General features: G+C 44.5%; 1 long non-coding RNA gene across 4 annotated transcripts in view; it reads left to right on the top strand.

The window, feature by feature from the left end:
- The window catches only part of LOC146830645 (uncharacterized), a 195727-nt gene that overhangs the window by 27630 nt on the left and 152883 nt on the right, over positions 1-15214 (top strand). For 3 of the 4 annotated variants that reach the window (XR_014961467.1, XR_014961465.1, XR_014961464.1), the window contains exon 1: positions 9187-9304. The exons of the other annotated variant lie outside the window; for it this stretch is intronic. This is a non-coding gene — a long non-coding RNA (uncharacterized LOC146830645). Of the gene's footprint in view, positions 1-9186; positions 9305-15214 lie in introns of those variants that run through there. 4 annotated transcript variants of the gene reach the window in all.

Below are 15214 nucleotides of genomic sequence, written 5' to 3'. Positions count from 1 at the left end.
AGCTCAGGTTAGATGTCCTTCCCATCTAACATGGGCTTCAATTGGAATTCCATAGAGCATATTATCAAGCCCATTATCAACGTTTTAGCGGCAGTTTTCTGCCGCTAGGGCGGCGATAATTTTATTGCCTGGCTTGATAATATGCCCCCAAGTACCCACAGAGAGCTATCTCTGGCTTTGTGGGTGTTCTGGAGTTTTGCATAACCCATTTCTACCACCGCCACTCTGTCATACCCATTCGAAGTATGCAAAAAATGCGCCAGAGTTGAGGATTGTTCTCAGTGCTAAGTTTAATTTGATGTCGGGGACTTGGACATCTGCAAATAGAACTGAGCACCTGAAAGTGAATGTGCACGAAGTTTTGTGAAACAAGCCCACTAAGCTAAGTTTATCATTTAAATGGTAACATTTTTAATCACGAGAAAAAAATGTGAATTACTTTCTATGCTTGATATCGCCTTCTTCGTAACCAGTCAGATCTGCAGATTGCTTTTAAGTTCAAAAGGGAGAGTTAGACCGAGATAAGTGACAGGGCCATTTAAACCCACGAGGTAATAACGGGTGCCAAAACTCGATAAATTAGGCATTGGGTGTGTTTTTGCACCCTTTGGATTGTAATAGGTGTTTTTCATTTTTCTGGCACCAAGGGGGCACAGGTTTATTGAGAAATGCACTGGCCAACTTTATGTCCATCCTTCTGCGCAACCACTTAGGGAATCTGGTTCTCTGCATATTGTGAGATCTAGTGGGGTCTAGGCTGTGCTTAATTTGTAAATAAATAAAGTGCCAGGGCACAAAATGTTGTTCAGAACCCCACGTTAGGGAACCAAATATAAGGCTGTGTAGTCTTGATTGCACCTCATACCTCCTCTTTAATCCACCACCAGACACTCCCTGCATCCTTATCTCATGCTTCGTGTCTTTTCCATTCCTGCTTACTCCCTTTGTCACTGTTCTGACTCATTTCTCATCCTCCTTCTTTCTGCCTTTTGAGTTTTTCTGTCTTGCTCTGCATCAAAATCTGTTGAGGAAAAATAAGTGCCGGTCCCCAAAAGGGAGTGCCAGTGGGCCCCACCGTCAACAACCAGCTCAAATGAAGCGCTGGGTCTAGCCAGACCCTGCAAACAAAACAGCAGCTCTCTTTTCTTTTTGGGCTCTCCCACCCTCTCTCCCAGCAATGGCAATCTTACATTCAATGCTGGTTTCAGCATTGAATGTAAGCTCCATCCCACATTTTAATGAGATTACAATGAGATTAGCAGACCACCTGACCCCTGGGGGAGTGATCCTCAACTATTCTAGAAGAATTCCACTAGTCCGCTACACAACCTGACTCCAAAGGTCAATTCATGCAAAGAAACCAGTATGTCTTTTTTGTCGTGCACAGCTGTGGTTGAGGCCTGACAATTCCTGGGTCCTTCATGAAGACATGGTCTTTCCTATCCTATCACCATAGACCATTGGATGAATAAATGGGTGGGCTAGGGTCTCCAAATATCGAGTCCTGGAGCATGGATCCTTCTCCAGTACCATGGGCAGACTCCTCACACCCTCCCAGCACGGACTTGGCATGGGAAACAACCATTACAATGCAGTCATTACAACGCACTATCTTTACAACGCAGTCATTACAACGCAACATCCTTCACATTGCATGCCATTACAACGCAGCTATTACAACGCATGCTACTACAACACATGCCATTACAATGCATTATAAGGTAAGTAATGGGAAATAGTAATTTTTACCCCTACACTATCCAACACTTACCCTACTGTTGCACTCACTGGAGTGGGAATAGTAATTTTTACCCCTACACTATCCAACACTTACCCTACTGTTGCACTCACTGGAGTGGGAATAGTAATTTTTACCCCTACACTATGTTATGTTATGCTAATTAAATTTCTTAATGGCAACGGTTACCCTTGGGTGTCCTGTCCAACACTTACACTACTGTTGCCCTAAAAGTATTATGCATTGTAATAGTATGCATTGTAATGGTATGCGTTGTAATGGAATACGTTGTAAGTGTAATTTCTAAAAATGCGTTGTGATGGCATGCGTTGTAAATCATACGTTGTAATGGATGTTGCGATGTAATAACCACGTTGTAAAAACATGCATTGCAAAAGCTTGCGTTGTAATGTGTCCTATTCCTTGGCAGAGGGAATTGAAATACGGTGGCAGCAGCCTAGACTCAGCGCACTGGCCTGCAGCCAAGAATATGATTTCATTCTGGTACTTGGTGGGAGGCATATTATAGAAGTCACAGGTAAAGCAGCCCTCTAATGTGTCCGGAATATGAAATTGTAAGTGGCAACTCTTACTCTGTAAAGTGTTCTTTAGTCACGTTCAATATTATTTAGCCAATATCCATCACTGCTTCTTTCAAAATGAATGCTTCACTTCCAGCAGCATTCACTTTCTGCCTAGCCAAATGTTTCAGCATCCATTTTTTTTAGGACCATCTGTGCCTAGGAATTTTAGCTTTGCCTTCACACGACCTATTGCTACCAATGCTTTAAAATATACATTAAGGGCCTGATTCACAAAGGTATATGTACACTTTTGTGTAAGTTTGCTATTTATTTGTTATTCATAAACTATGAGTTTACATTTACTGATAGTAATTTTACCACTGTGGAGACTCCGCATTCAGGTTGGAGAACTCCGCACATAATGAGATACAAGAGGCCTATCTTTTTGTATGCGGCGTCTAACACGAGTACAGAGTCTCCTCAGTCATAGAACTACTATTATAAAATTAAACTCGTAGTTTGTGCATACCAACAAAATGGTAAACTACACAAAATTATGTTAACGTTTGTGAATCCGGCCACGAGTGAGCTTACACTCCATCTGGAGGAGCAATTCTCTCTCACTCCTCACGCTGTTAGCTGCACACTGGCCTAAAATGCGGGTGAAGTGAGGCTTTAAGAGGGCCATCTCATTAAGATCAATGTGGAATGAATACTTTTTGAAGGGTGATATATTTTTTAAAAGTGGATAACACCATTGAAGTATATGGAGGCAGTTTGTTGGTCTGGCAGGTTAATAGAAGTAAAGAAAAACGGGTGACACCACCATACGGGTCAGCTGTCAGGTATGTAGCTGTTTGGTGTATCATTCCGTCTCCTATCGAGTGCTTGCATTGCAACGCATAAGACTATTTTTCATCTCATAAGTCCACTGAATCATCACATATTAGATTTTTTATTTCCCAATTCCATTGAATACAGAAAACAATCTTTTTTGATTTGGTTTTCACTGCAGCATGATTTTCTTATTAAAAGATTTACTCAGAACTCAAAATGTGAGCCAGTCCTATTGCCATTGCCAGTGCTTGTGTTTTGTTAGTGTCCTTAGCTGCAAATATAGCATGATTAATGCTGCTGTGTCAAGCATAATCATTAGGTCGAGCCTACAGCAGCGCACTGCGCGACTTTTAGTAAGTGGCTTCAGAAAGCTCACCACACGCTTGTGCGTGTGTTTTTGTTTTTCTCACAGGCTATTGGGCTTTGCGTGCGTCTTTCTAAGAAAGACAGCACGCATTTGGGCAAAGGCGGGTGCATGTCCCACGGCCTAGTGCTTGCGGTTACCCGCACGGGCCACATCTGTTTTCAATTATCGTGCACAGATGCGTGCGCGATAATGCAAAACAGATGTCTCGCTGTGGCGCGCGCGTGCGCACCTCTCGTGTGCTTGTTATTGAATGTTCTTGCGCTGCTGGTTTAGAGCTCTTGCCGTGTGTGCCTGACATAATTTGTAAACGAGCATGACCTACTGCATGCATCTTACCACTTAAATGTTTCTTGTGATCTCTTTGCATACGTGTTATTGGTATGTTGAAGATGGAAGGATTTTTTATATATTTCTCAAATATACAGAGCACTTAAAATACTTGGCAAAGGTCTCAACTGTGCTGTATAAAAACAAAAAAAAAGATTTAAATACATTATATGTTCAGACGCTTCTGTTCCCATCGCTGTATCTTTGTGTGGTCTCTAAAAGCTGAGACGCGCAGCTGTGAGGTACATTTTACACTGCACAAAACGCCAAAACAATCTGCAACGCGTTTTTGAAGTGACTCGGAGTTAAGAGTGGAGGTTTGCTCCCATGGCAGCGAGGGTTAGCGCGCGGTCAGGCCGTGTGCCCTTGAAGCACGTGCAGAAGATGTGCTCAGAGTCTGGGGTGCGTGTGGTGAACATGGCCCGGTAGAATTTCACACTTTGGCCCCAGCACACCTACCACACAGCTATGGAGGTGGGTTAAGTCTTTAAACGCTGACCTGCTTAGGAAACGTGATGCCTTCAGTGGTTCTGTCCGAACCCTGCAATCACCATAAAAATGCAAACTCTCTCCTCTGTGACTGCACATGCTTCCATTACGTGGGTATAAAACAAATTTCTATCTCTTAAACTTACGAACTTCTTTGAGTGCTGGTCACACGCCCTGGCCTGCTATACATTTGTCTGAATGTATCTTGTAACATGAAGCCTGTCTGACAAAGTAATCTGGTGGCAGATTGAAGCCATGGGCTACTGGCCTGGTGCAGTCTCTGTACTTGTCTGGGAAGTCCCCTTGAATGATCTCCAAGCACTGACACTGTACTGTACTTTTTAAGATGGCAGTGCTATTTTACTGTAATTAGGAGTATTACTGTCCGCACCTTGTACAGTGAGTTGATACCCCCAGGCCCAGTAATATTTATGCTGGAGTAATTCTAGGTTTCTGGTGCTTCCGGGGAAGTGAAGATTGAATGCCTGTGCCCTCACCTGTTTGCCTGCGTCTGTGTCTTTATTCGTGTTTGAATGTGTGTGCCTTTAGTGCCTCTCTGACTGAGCGTTTGCCTATGTCTTTGCCATAGTTATGCCTTGTATGTATGTCTATATGGGCCCTGTACTTCAATATATTAAGGTATACGACTTTCTAGTAGAACGTACGTGTGTGTGTGTGGGTGTGATTGCATGCACCTGTGTGCGGTAATGTCTTTGTGAGCGGTTTGGTGGTTGTTGTCTAATTCCGCTTTCTATACCAAGAAGTGAAATCAGTAGTGAACTCTGCGCTATTATTCTTTTTAGTAGGTGGGCAGCGGGTGTACCTTTTTTCAATTTCCAACGAATGCAGCTCCTCCTAATGACGAATTTCAGCTTGAAGCACTTGCGGATAGTTTACTGCACTACTTTCTATTGTCACTGGCAATGCCTATTAATGGAGGCGTAACGGCTAGAACGACCGACTGTGAAGCTGAGGAACCGGTTCCGGTCTCGGCGGGATTCTCAACATCCTGTAAATCTGGACAAATTTCTCCGTGCCTAAAATGAATGTGTCTGTCTGCAACGCAACTGGTGATCGCATAGAGCACCCCGATATCTTCGGGTCGAGTTTGCGCTATATAAAAAACACAGCAAAAAAAAAAACAACGAAGTATTGTATTTATGGACCAGTATTGCAAATAAAGTTTGAGAGTTCTAAGGATGCTTTCCATGGTTGCAGAGTATGTTCATGTTTTTTAAAATGTGGTGTTCTGTAAGTTTCCCAGAAGGGTTTGAATTCTGGAAGGTTAGCGCAGCTATGCCAGGCTGTAAATCACTGCGCCCACGGGGAGCCCTGATAGTGCATACTGCCCACAGCACTGTCCATTTCTCCTTGAATTCATCAAAAAGCTCATCTAAAAGCTCAAATGGTCTCCAAGTGCACTATCGCCCTATAACCCCCCCCTCCTCCCTACGAGGCATCTACCCGTTTTATTCATTTATTGAATGCAGTTTTATACAGCCCGAACTTTACCCAAAGGTGTCAGAGCGTTTTACAATACAGCCAGGTAAGTTACAAAAGGTACACATGATATAATTTTCTTCCAGTAAAGGGTTCCAACGCTTTGCAGAGCACTTCACAGACAACATTTACTGCAGCGGGAGCTTCTAAAAGAAGAGGCGCTATAAATGGAGTAGTACGCAGTATGCAGGTCAGTCCTTGGATGGATGTTCTGCTCTGCAGAATCACTGGCTGCGAAGTAGAAATCATTTTCTCCCATCACAGAAAATTTCTTCAGAAAACATCATGGCGCTGCAGAAATAGTGCTCTGCAATAATGTGGGAAGATATATATTTTATTTTACTCCTCATGTCCCCAAAAAGAGCTGCCAGAAATGCTTAAACAATGTCCCCTTGTCCCAAAATACCCAATATACTCTGTCCAAGAAATAATGGTAAAGTATAATGTCCCCGCCACTAGTTATCCCAAAGTATTGTTTCTCGTAGATGAGACACAAAGCGTTCTCTTTCTGAAGAAGTAGTCCCCCAAAATTTCTGTGCCTTAAATATTGTAAAAATACAGAGGCTGGGGAATAAAGCCTGCAATACAACGTAGCTAAGCCCAAATAAAACAAGCATTGGAACTGCCAATAGGTCTCGCCTTTGGGACCTATAAGTGTTTAGTTATGCAGCACTATCTCCTTGGTGCAACAACATGAACTGTTGCATGGCTCAGCACTTATAAGGTCTCAAAGGCGAGACCTATTTGCTATGCAAATGCTTGTTTTTAGTTAGTCCTTGCTATTTTAGGTCTCGCCTGGCGAAAGCAACGCATGCGCTGCTCTCGTCAGAGAGACCTTTTGGAATTGATTCTCCCCGACGCTTGCATGCACGTGCCTGTATGGACACAGATGGCCGCTCTCGCCATCTGTCCAATGCAGACAGCATGCACATGCCCCTACGGACTGTGGACAGTCTGACGCCATTTTGTTGATATAGTCACGAAAATGCCGCCTCGCTCATAGCTCCGAACCAGCGCGCACCCTGCAGTTCCCCCGGGGCACAAGCAGGCATCCACTTCTGTCTGTTTGCACGTCAGCCTTCACAGAGTACAGATTGAGAAACTGCTGGCAGCACCGCCTCGTAGTTGCATCAACAGATGTTCATCCTGTTGGTCTCATTGAGCTTAACTGGTTACGATGACTACTTTGGCAATACCACTTTATAGGTGTAATGAGCCTGCCCCCGATTCGTTGGAAAAGGTCAAATGTGTGGTTTTTTTTCAACGAAAAACATAATTTGGCTTAGCCACAGGACCTCCGTTTTAATTGGTTGTGTGAGGCAGCCGGGCGGTATTTGGCATGGGCGAGCTGGACGATAAAAATCTACTGCAAACACATTCCCTTCAACCTTGGCAATGTGTGTTTGAGGCCTGCCGCTGCTTTGATATAGTCAGCCAGGGACAGGCCTGTGAAAACGGGCTGCTGCTGCCGCCTCACTTCATTTACTAGCACTGGCGAGGGCGGCACATTTACTTCCGCCCAGGGCACTGTTGGAGCAAGGGCAGGCTCTGGAGCCAGTGCACCTGCGCAATTCTCTTTTCCTTGGGTCTTAAGTATGAATTTCATATGAGTAGCCCACCCCGTCTGCTTTGTGTATTTTATCAACTATCGTAAACTGCAAGACCACAAGTCCCAGAATACATCCAAAAGACCGTCACTTACGTCTCCAATGACGGCACTTGTTCCTGTAGTTGTCGTGCAGCATGCGCGCGCCCTTGGCGTGCACAGCCAGGCATGCGCCGATGGAAGAAATGCTGAAGTTGTGCGGCTTTGGCTAGTCTTAGAACTCTGGCTTGGACATGAAGCACCAGCACGTGGCTCCTATGATGTAGCGTAAGAAGCAAGGGAGTGTCCGACTGGAAATGTGACTAGTTCCTTTCCCTGCTTTCTTGCACTCCGGTACTGGTAGTCTTCATTTCTAAAGGAGACGATAAAATGAAAGATACTGTGACAACAACCCCCACCCACCACCAATATTCACTGAATTTAGTATCTGATGTCCGCAGAATGTTTGCCCTTCTCTTAGACGGGGCTTTCATAATGCAAAATAAACCCGTTTTAATAAATTGGCTAGATTTTCAATGTGACAGCGAACGCATGTGTAAAACCCTTGCGTGCTCCAGTGAATTAAGTGAAATATGGTTGCCACACAGTTTACACATATTTGACTTGCTCAAGCATTGAAATACGAGGATGCGTTCTACGAATTCAATTAAATAGAAAAACTAAATATTAAAATGGTAATAGGATTAGTTGTGTTAATATTTTTCTTTGCCAATAAAGCCTCGTCTCCTATCCTATAGCACCTTCTTGCTCTCTGGAGTGCTCCTGGAAGCCTTGTAAACTTCTATTTTCTCATTACATTGTATTCTTTCCTTTTGCTTGTAGTATGTTCAATGTTGTCTAGCCTTTGTCAGATGGTTTCTCCCGGGGCGCTAGTCCGCCACACACAAGTAGTGCCTTGAAGTGCATTAGGTTTTAGCCTCAGAATCTCCTAGGGCCCAGTCGTTCGCAGTAGAACGCGTCCATGAGCATCTTTTAGTAAACGCTTTAAGGGGTCATACTACCAGTGTTACAATTCTTAAGTGTCCTTAGCGGGAAGCCTTGAACGCCAACTTATCTTCACTCTGGTGCACCCTTGTGGCCTGGGCCGGCCTTTCATCAGAACGAAACTACATTTGGCGGCCGAGCCAATCGTGCTCCACGCCCTCCCCTTACATTGGTGATGGTAGTGGGGGCCCTTTTGTTTTCACAGATCACGTCCTGAACCTCAGCAGTGACCAGCCAAGGAATGCACACATTGCACTTTGTCCAGGGGAGGCTGGTGCATAGGGGCGAGATGGGCGTCGCCCTCCCACCCTGGGGGACAAAAAAAATGCCAGATGAAAAACACTGAGCAGCTAGGAATAAATTGTGCTGGCTGCTAGTGCTCAGTGAAAAAACATGTACAAAATTGGGGTTTTCTTTAGGGGGGTGTGGGGGGTATGGCATTTGCTCTGCAGTGTCTGCAACTCTGCCCATGCTTTTGGCTGGGCGAAGATTTCTTCGACCTAGAGCCAGAAAGCAGGGCAGTGACGACACACTGGTGGGTGCAGCCTGTGTCTAACTGGCAGAATAGCATTTCGATTTTGGGCGTTATTCCCTTGGCCCAGGGCGGAGCTGGAGGCCCTCCATTAATTCCAATGGCCGAGGGTGGAGCATTCCGGCAGGCTTAGAGTTTGTGGGGGTGTGGCAGTGGCCTTTGTCTCCTCCACCAGACCCAGCAACAGTTGTTGTTGTGCAAGTGATTGGTTTGCTGGGGTCTGGGGGAGGAGTCGAAAGAGAAGACCAATTCCAGAATTTTCCAGTTTGGTATTGCCACGCTGTGCACTGCTGCGACGAGGTGCCCGGTTTATGATGAGAAGTGAACATCGATCGAGCCAGCAGCCAGCCTGAGCCAGGTTGAGCAGCATGTCATCATCGCGTCGTCAGTAAAACACGGGGTAAGTGAAGTGAAGTCTAAGTAAACTTAAAGTCTGTCTCTGTCAGTGTGAAAGTGAAAGTGAGAACAGAAGCGATTAAGCGAAGCGAGTATGACTATGGCCGTACAATGATGAACGAACCCGTCCCAAACAACGGAGGGCATCTGGTGTGTGTCTGTGGCATCATGGCATGTCAAAATTTCCGAAGAGCTAAGTGGGAGATTTTTAACAAAATAATCGGGAGATTGGGGCCTTGAATCGGGTTTGGGCTTTGGAAGTGTGCTGCTGCAGGCCCTCTCTCTTCCTGCCATTGCTTCGCTCCATGTTTCTGAAATGTAAGAAAAAAGTGCATTTGCGTTTCAAATGACATTTGAAACGCGTTACGCAAATGCACTTTTTTCTTACATTTCAGAAGCATGGAGCGCAGCAATGGCAGGAAGAGAGAGGGTGATGCAAGTGTGAAGTGTTGTGCCCCCGAGGGATCGGGTTTTTGCTTGCAGGAATCGGGGCGGGAGACTAGCCTTGAAATCGGTAGTCTCCCGCCTGAATCGGGAGGGTTGGCAAAAGTTGGCATATCTGCAATGATAAACAACGAACCCAAACAACGGAGGGCATCTGGTGTGTGTGGCATGGATACATGCCAACATTTCTGAAGAGCAAAGTGGGAGATTTAAAAAAAAAAAACCGGGAGATTAGGGCCTTGAATCGGGTTTGGGCCTTGGAAGTGTGCTGCTGCAGGACTGGACATTTGAAACGCATGCACTTTTTTCTTAAATTTCAGAAGCATGGAGCGCATTTGTCAGCAAGCAGTTAACCAATAAAGTTTGATATATTCAAATCATGCAGTAGTAGTAGCCAGAAAATGCCAATACCAGCAAGAGGGCGCTCTTAGATTGACTCCAGTCTGGTGATATCCTCATGTTGAGGCCCGCCCTGGCTGCCTGGTTTTGCAGATGCTGTTCTAGTTAATGTGTGTGCTGGTACAGGTGGCATTACGGTAGCCAGGACCCTGGTTGGTTATCTCTCCTCGGTAGGTGGTTGTTGGAGCGGGGGCTGCACATTCTGTGCTACGAGTGCGTGCAGCGCAGAGCTGCGCAGAGCTGCGCAGCTCGCACTATGTTTGGTGAGGTTGGGGGGAACAGGAGGGGTGCTCCTGTGTTCTTGAACAATAGTTTGAAATTCAAACAAGGTCTGAGGCAGCAGGAGGTGACGGATGTGCCCATGACTGGTACAGAGACTCTGGAAGGGCTGCGGGTGAGTGACGGGGGACAAATAAGTCTGTAGAGGCGATGGAGAACAGGGCTGCTCCCAGGTCGGTGGTGGTAAGGATCGAGGAGCTGGCAGTGCCTAATGAGGGCCCAACGGAGGGCATCTGGTGTGTGTCAGTGGCATCATGGCATGCCAACATTTCCGAAGAGCTAAGTGGGAGATTTAAAAAAAAAAAATCGGGAGATTGGGGCCTTGAATCGGGTTTGGGCTTTGGAAGTGTGCTGCTGCAGGCCCTCTCTCTTCCTGCAATTGCTGCGCTCCATGCTTCGGAAATGTAACCCGATTCATTTATGGGCTTTGGAAGTGTGCTGCTGCAAGACTGGACATTTGAAACGCAAATGCACTTTTTTCTTACATTTCAGAAGCATGGAGCGCAATGGCAGCTGTACCCTCCTGACACGCAGTTATTTGTGGACATTATCTAATTTACTGTTTTCCCTGTAGCAGCAAAGGAGAATATAGGCGTTTTCCAAAACGTAAATGTGCGCATTTATTTAGCATTGTCCGCTTTTAAATTTGGTCCGTTCAATAATGTGGTCAACATACCAATTAAACCATATACATTTTGGAGTCATGCCTCCAATGTTGTCGTTTTTAGGTGATTGTATTCATAGCTGGGACTTTCCACAATGCATACTTGCCCGAAGATATGGTTAGTGATCGGGTTTTTATATACTGTATGTCGTGAGGCACTATTGATTTCAGCGCTTTATATAGCGCAGCACCATGAATTAAATTGCCTCGAGGCGGCGGGCGCCGACGAAATCCCGACCAATGGCGTGTTCTTCGTGCCAATTTTAAATGCTATTGTGTTTTTTTCTCTTTTAAAATGTCCAGTTGGCTTCTGACCTCTCTGTCATTTCCGCAGCTTCCTCTTTTTTAAAAAAAAATGAAAACATGCAGCTGCTTTGGTATTTTTCTGGTTTGTTGTTTATTTGCTTTAGTACAATAAAATCACAGACCCCAGCTTTCTTCCTCACGTTGCACTATACTCCTCGGGTGTCGTAACGTTGTATTTGCGTGGCACAAGGCAATGACTTTGATGAAGGCACCGATCACATATGAGCTGTGTGTGTGTGTGTGTGTGCGCGCCTGTGTGTACTTGTCATTTGTGTTTGAGTCAATTGCCATCTATGTGGTACTTGATGTGATTGGATGTGAGCACGTGTGAGTCATTGGGTGTGTGCATGGCAGTGGATATATGTGTGGTCCAAAGTGTGCGGTCTTGGGTATGTACAGTGTGCGATGTCACTGGGGGAGTATATGTTTCAGGGTATGTCAGTTATGTGTGTGGGTCGGTGGGTGTGTGTGAGCGAGAACGAGAGAGAAAGACCAGGCCACTTGTCCATGTCCCAAGGCTATTATGTTTATTATTATTGTATTAATGTATTATCTAGTATTGCTGAACTATCACTATGCGACTGGACCTTCCATCTGTACCTAACTTCTCGGTCCTACTGGTGATGAGGATGGAACAGTCTGTCTTTCAACAAGAAATTCCAGGCAGTTTACAACCCCGAGCAAGCACGTTACTGAAGCATACACATTCCTCGAAAATGGAACGAGGGCAAAAGGGTTTCAACAGACCATCAGCAACCCTGCTGCATGTGCCACCCCGAGTGATGGTGCTCTGCAATCCCCACCTTCCACTGAAGGGCTGGCTTTGTATTTTGCTCATGCACTGGATGATTTGGCTGCACACTCTGCCTTTCCACAGGAAAGACGTGTGAAAATAGACAAATATGTAAGACCACTTCTATTGTGTAGGTTTTACTTAATGTGGCCTTCGATTTCTTTAAATACGTGGATACAGGTGCTAATATGACCCAGTTTAATGATAGTCAAGTTCTGAAGGATGAAAAGCTCATTCAGCCCTGTCTGTATTCTCACCGTAGATCTCCAAGTAACAACATCAGCCTGGCACAACAGCTGAACTCACTAACCGCCTTGGTAGTTGAGTAAAAATTGTATCTGTGGAATTCATTCGCTCTCTTCATTGCTTAGATATAACCTATCTCTGGCAGGGAAAGAACCTGGAATAGACCAATCTAAACTGTTTAGGCTTTAATTATGATCTGTTTCAGACGTGAATTTATTAAACTCCCCGACCTTAGCAATGGTCCAACAATGTCAAATGAACGCGAATGCTGACGTTAATAATAACATTACAGCAGGATATCGGGCGTTTAATTCGGGGATTTAGCCCGACTAATCCGTTCATTCTCTTTCCAGCTTGGTGCCCGGGGCTTTCGCTGTCTCTGCACCCTGGTGCATTCCTAGGCCCTGCTTTCCTTACATCCATGCAGCGGTGTAATATCACACTCACTGTCCCAATCCTGAGTCACCAAACACCTCTCCTGACTACTCAGTGGCATCTCTGTGCTAAAGCTACGATTTCTGCTGTAAAGAATGATAAAGTGTTAAAGGCAAAGCTGCTTGTGTGTTATCTGCATGTGTGCACAAGAGCATCACAGACAACGCACATGTAATGTATGTTGCACTCCAATGGGCTTTGCTGAGGTTTGTTTATTTGCCTTATCCTGTAAATTGGTATTTTCACTTGTGTCATGGATGGACTTGTGGCTACTGCTTGAACACATTTATCATCTTGACACTACTTACGTCATTACTAGTGCATCACAATGAAGATCAAGAACACGACAAAACTTGTCTCTGATTGTTATTTTTCAATGAAAGATGCCTCTTGTGTGCTGGAAAATGTTTTAAAGTTGTGCTGCATTTGAACAAGATGATAAAAGGTGGCACAATGTATGTGGAACAGCCCTCTCAAAGTTATGTGCCAGAGCAACAGGCCCATTTCTGTGGGAGGCAAGAGAGCTGTGAGCTTTCAGACTCCTGCAGGGCACGGGGTGTGGTGTAGGTGCATGGAGGGACTGGGGTGGCATGAAGGATTGATTTAAAAAGTATGGATATCTTCATGTGGCATATTTGTGTGTCTGATTGCTCTCGATGCCTGTGTGTGGGGGGAATCAGGCTCGCTCCAGCCTCCAACTTGCTATTCCCTCTCTCTCCCCGTGCACAAAAAGCTGATTTTAATCATTGTGATTAGTTTTGATGTAACGTTTCCGCGGGCGATTTCTGCAAATGGATGGAGTGTTTCTTTGCCAGAAGAGGGGAAAGCAGATGATGATCATTATAAGGCTTGCCGGTCGCCCCCTCGCTCGCTTTATCATCATCTGGGCCTGTTCAGTCACATAATAAACCCAGGTTTCCTATGTAGCGAGAGTTCCCGTGTTCACATTGCACTGTAATGCTGGTCTATAGTCATGGTAGAAAGTCCAACTCTCTCCAGTTTTTATCGTAGCAGGGTCAAGAAGATCTGAGCCTTAAGCAGCTAGTGGAGATCAGAGACAGCAGCCCATACAATACAGTAGAGCCACCGGTGCAATGCGTTTCATCCAGCTCTGCTCTTAGCCCTCGTACCACAGCACTGGTTTCAGCATTGACAGCTTTGCCACAGCTGGTCACCTTTACTGATGGTTCAGTTCATGCGCTCCTTCCTGTACCCAGACATTTTTTCAGGTATTTTTATCACATTTACATGACATTTCCGTGTATTGCATAATTGGGTTGTGCATTGTCTGGGTGATTTAAGTTAACTCTTCCTTGTTAGGTGCTTTTGCTGTCCTATCTTCTACGTTTTTTGGACTTTCGATTTGTACTTTTTTGGGTTCTGTCAAAGTTTGGTTTTGGGTTTGGAAGTTTTTTATGTGTTCTCTAGTGCCAGACTATATTAGCGTGTTTCTGTTGTTTGAAGGATAGTCCTTTGCATTATGTTGCTTTTTCACACTGTATTAGTCTGCCTACTCTGAATTTCTTATGTAAATGCAGCTTTTACTGATACTCGTTTACGCATTGTCTTTTGCTTTCTCTTTTTTCAGTCTAGGTTGAACCTACTCTGCCCAGTTTACACAAACATCTTTTTGCTAAGTTAGTCCACATAATGTCACTAAACTTGCAAAACCCTGAATCGTGTTAAGAATAGTTTGAAATATAGTAGGTTTATAAACGCAGTGTAATAGGCCAGTCTCAAGTAGCATGTGTATCTTGATGCTACCTAAACAGCCCTTTAAAACTTAGAAGAAAACATACTTTTCTACCCTAATTTTTACGTTCCCCACTTGTGCACCGATCCATTGCTACTTATATTTGCCCCAATGTATTCACTAATACTATTGTTATGGTTTGAATCGTATCACCTGTTGCAACATTAATAAAGGAGCCAGTCTTTAAAAAAGTTTGACTTTAAACACAAATATCTTATTAAATAAATGTGAATGTTGTCTAGAAATTCAAATTTCCACAAAGCAAGTTACATTATTATAAAGGGAAGCATGATATGTGTGGTGAAACTTTGAATGTTGAAATCAGAGATAATTAGATGATATTTTAAGCAGCCGCGCTGTTCGATAAACTTTAGTAGCATTGCGGATTCAGTTCGTGTAGGGAAAGGTCATTTCTAAAGCATTATTTAACTGACTTAAGAGGACTTCCCATGAAGTTTCATTTGCATCAGAATCGAGTACAACTCTCGAGTAAATCCAACCTATTTATAATGCATGGTGGAATGCATATAGGGTCTCTTGTTTTTGAAGTAGCCTACTGTAAGTAATGTGATTGGTAGCACATCTATAGTTAGAA

Source organism: Triturus cristatus, chromosome 5_1 (assembly GCF_964204655.1).
Source record: "Triturus cristatus chromosome 5_1, aTriCri1.1, whole genome shotgun sequence".
In the NCBI taxonomy this organism is placed as follows: Eukaryota; Metazoa; Chordata; class Amphibia; order Caudata; family Salamandridae; genus Triturus; species Triturus cristatus.
Note: the sequence above shows the minus strand (reverse complement) of the source record. Positions and strands in the feature narration are given on the sequence as shown.